Raw genomic sequence first — 4441 nt, forward strand, 5'->3', positions numbered from 1 at the left:
GTTAAGGGGGGGTCAGTGCCAGGTTAAAGGGGGGGTCGGTGCCAGGTTAAGGGGGGGTCAGTGCCAGGTTAAAGGGGGGGTCGGTGCCAGGTTAAGGGGGGGTCAGTGCCAGGTTAAAGGGGGGGTCGGTGCCAGGTTAAGGGGGGGTCAGTGCCAGGTTAAAGGGGGGGTCGGTGCCAGGTCACTCCATTATGGAATTCAGCATCTGGTTGAAATGAGGAAGGGGACAGCAGGTTGGATTTGGGACCCCTGCAGTTTTGTTGGTTACTATGTTACAGGGACCCACTGGATCACTGTATCCAGTTGTGATCACCCTGTTATAGGAAGGATATTATTAAATGGGAGGTTTACCGGGACATTACCAGGAATGGGGGGGGGGTTTGTGTTATAAGGAGAGGCTGGATAGGATGGGACCTTTTCTTCACTGGAGCGTAGGAGGCTGAGGGGTGACTTTATAGAGGTTTATAAAACCATGAGGCGCATGGATAGGGCAAATAGACAGGGGCCTTTTCCCCCAGGGTAGGGGGATTTCAAAACTAGGGGGCATATTTTTAAGGTTAGAGGAGAAAGATTTAAAAAGGGCACGAGGGGCAACCTTTTCACGCACAGAGTGGGATGAACTTCCTGAGGAAGTGGTGGATGTGGGCACAGTTACAACGTTTGAAAAAAACATTCGGACAGGTCCATGGATGGGAAAGTTTGGGAGGGATATGGTCCAGGAGCAGGCAGGTGGGACTAGTGAGAACGTGGTCAGCACGGACTGGTTGGGCCGAAGGGTCCGTTTCTGTGCTGCATGACTATGAGATGAATGTTGGTCCTCCCCAAACCTCTTCCTTATTCCAGCCCTTCCAGAGTTAAACCTCCTGAACCCCAGAACTCTTGTAAACAAGGTGAAACTTTACTGAGCAGCTCTGGAGTGAATTAACTCTGGGGTGCCTGATCCCAGCAGGGTCAGGATTAGCCATGATACCTTGCTGTCTGAGCTGACGCGGGGCCAATGGGCCATTTAGTTTCCGTTATCAGTGTCTTGGGGACTGGATCCTGGTCAGCAGCCATGGCTCTGGCAAGAAAATAAATCTCCGGCTGTTCCCGGGCTGTATCGTGGGGAATGTTCTGAGCCTGCGACAGGGTGGGAGCTTGGAATACTGTGTCAGGATTGGGGCAGACTCTGAAACAAGTCTCACAACACGCAGCGTATCCAGCTTTATTCACGTGACGGCACGGTGATTCAGTGGTTAGCACGGCCGCCTCACAGCACCAGGGACCCGGGTTCGATCCCAGCCTCGGGCGACTATCTGTGTGGAGTTTGCATGTTGTCCCTGTGTCTGCGTGGGTTTCACCCCACGGTCCAAAGATGTGCAGGCTAGGTGGATTGGCCGTGCTAAATTGCCCCACAGTGTCCAGGGGTGTGTAGATTTGGTGGGTTAGGCATGGGGAAATGGGTGGGAGGGGCAGTGTGGGCTAGATGGGCTGAATGGCCCGTTTCCACACTGTAGGGATTCTATGATTACGTCCTTGGTTGGATTTCCAGTCGTATGATGAGTGGATTGTTCCTCAGCAAACACTCTGAAACTGCTAGAGTAGCAGGCACTCTGTCCTTCCTGGTCCTAACTGTATCCTGCTTCACTCTGGAGCTGGAGCTCCTTTGGGATTATTGCCCCGACAAGACTCCCGTCTGGTTGCTGGGTGTGCCTTCAGCAACATTAGGGCCCACACTCTTTCTGAAAGGGAGGAAAGTCCCTAAGAGAGGGAAATAAACAACCGAGGGAGCTAAGGAGAATATTAAGTTGAAAGAAAAAGCATAAAAAGGTCAAAGTCAGTGACAGACCCTAAGACTGGGATAAATTCAGAATCCAGCAAAGGAGGACAAAGAAGAAAATAGTGACAGAGAAAATAAACTAATCGGGAAAACCAGTGAGGAATATTAATACAAAACCTGACAATCAGAGCCCTTAGTAAATGAATCTGGGGAGAGAATTTTGGGGCACAAAGATATTTTACATCAGTCTTGACAGTGGAAGATACTTCAAACATCCCATTAGTACTAAAGAATACAGGGGAGGAATTAGGTCCCATCACCATCACTACATACTAAGCCCAATGGGGCTAAGTCCCCTGGCCCTAATGGCTTACATCCTAGGATCCTAAAACAGGTAGCTACGGAGATAGTGGATGTATTGGTTATAGTCTTCCAAAACTCATAGTCATAGAGTTATACAGTGTGCAATCAGATCCCTCAGACCAACTCGTCCATGCCAACCAGATATCCCAAATTAATCTAGTCTCATTTGCCAGCATTTGGCCCATATCCCTCTAAACCCTTCCTATTTATATACCCATCCAGATGCCTTTTAAATGTTGTAATTGTACCAGCCTCCACCACTTCCTCTGGCAGCTCGTTCCATACTCGCACTACCCTCTGTGTGAAAGAGTTGCCCCTTAGGTCCCTTTTAAATCGCTCCCCTCTCACCTTAAACCTATGCCCCTCTAGTTTTGGACTCTCCCACCCCAGGGAAAAGATCTTGTCTATTCACCCTATCCATGCGCCTCATGATTTTATAAATCTCTATATGGTCACCCCTCAGCCTCCAATATTCCAGGGAAAATAGATCCAGCCTATTCAGCCTCTCCCTGTAGCTCAAACCCTCCAACCCTGGCAACATTCTTGTTAATCTTTTCTGAAGCCTTTCAAGTTTCACAACATCCTTCCTACAGCAGAGAGACCAGAACTGAATGCAATATTCCAAAAGTGGCCTAACCAATGTCCTGTAGAGCCACCAACTCCTATACTGAATGCACTGACCAATAAAGGCAAGTGTACCAAACACCTTCTTCACCGCCCTGTCTACAGTGTGACTCCTCTTTCAAGGAACTATGACCCTGCACGCCAAAGTCTCTTTGCTCATCAACACTCCCCAGGACCTTACCATTAAGTGTATAAGTCCTGCCCTGATTTGCTTTTCCAAAATGCAGCCCCTCACATTTATCTAAATTAAACTCCATCTGCCACTCCTCGGCCCATCGGCCCATCTGATCAAGGTCCCACTGTACTCTGAGGTAACCTTCTTCACTGTCCACTACACCTCCAATTTTGGTGTCATCTGCAAACTTACTAACTATACCTCCTATATTCACATCCAAATCATTTATATTAATGTCAAAAAGCAGTGGACCCAGCACCGATCCTTGTGGCACACCGCTGGTCACAGACCCCCTGTCTGAAAAGCAACCCTCCATGACCACCCTCTGTCTCCTACCATCAAGCCAATTTTGTATCCAATTGGTCAGTTCTCCCTGTATTCCATGTGATCGAACCTTATCAACCAGTCTACCATGAGGAACCTTGTCAGAAGTCTCATTGAAGTCCACATTGACAATGTCTATGCTGGAAAACTGCTCATGTGACAGCTCTATTCAAAAATAGAGGGAGGCAAAAAGTGGGTAACTCCAGGCAGATTAGCCTAACATCAATTGTTGGAAATGTATTGGAATCAATTACTAAGGAAGTCATTGCAACACATTTGGAAAATCATAATCTAACCAAGCAGAATCAGTGTGGCTTCATGAAAGGGAAATCATGCCTGACTAATTTATTAGAGTATTTTGAGGAGGTCTCAACCAGTGCGAACAGAGGGGAACCAGTAGAACCAAAGTAGGGGAACCAAAGTATTTGAACTTTCAGAAGGAGTTCGACAAGGTACTTCACAGAAGGTAAAGTCAGGAGAGCTCATGGTGCTGGAGGTAGTATATTAGCATGGATAGAGAATTGGCTCATGGGCAGGAAACCGTGAGTGGGAATAAGGAGCTCTTTTCCAGGTTGGTAACATGTCACCAGTGGGGTTCCACTGGGATCAGTGCTGAGACTGTAACTGTTTACAAACGTAGATTAATGACTTGGAGGAAGGAAGTGAATGTCCATAGCCAAACGTGCAAACAACATAAAAATAGGTGGAAAGGTAATGTGCGAGAGGGATACAGTTTACAGAAACATATTGATAGGTTAATTAAAGGGGCAGATTTCAAACACAGCAGTTCCAAATTCCTGTAATCTCACTCATTGTTAAAATTGTTAACTATCAGTCCTTCAGCATGTTTTACAATGCTCAAGGTGCCACATAAATGCTCCCTTTTGTTGTCACAGCCCCAGTGTAAATCATCCTGTGACTGACTGCGTCCAATTTGCTCAGAGAAAGTCAACATCTGTTGAAGTTTCAAATTTAACTGTAAAAGGAATATACTCTTAATGAAAATCAGAGGATCAGGAGTTCAAGACCCACTCCAGAAATGTGACCATGGAATTCAAACTGAGTCTCCACTACAGCACTGAGGGAGTGCCGCACTGTCGGAGGGTCAGTGCTGAGGGAGTGGGCACTGTCGGAGGGTCAGTGCTGAGGGAGTGGGCACTGTCGGAGGGTCAGTGCTGAGGGAACGCCGCACTGTC

The 4441-nt window shown here is 47.5% G+C and overlaps 1 protein-coding gene across 1 annotated transcript in view; it reads right to left on the reverse strand.

Moving 5' to 3' along the window:
• LOC109923186 (solute carrier family 13 member 5-like) overlaps nucleotides 1–4441 on the reverse strand; it is a 60046-nt gene that overhangs the window by 5250 nt on the left and 50355 nt on the right. The window lies entirely within an intron of this gene.

The sequence above is a fragment of the Rhincodon typus genome, chromosome 26, assembly GCF_021869965.1.
Source record: "Rhincodon typus isolate 14 chromosome 26, sRhiTyp1.1, whole genome shotgun sequence".
NCBI classification, from domain to species: Eukaryota; Metazoa; Chordata; class Chondrichthyes; order Orectolobiformes; family Rhincodontidae; genus Rhincodon; species Rhincodon typus.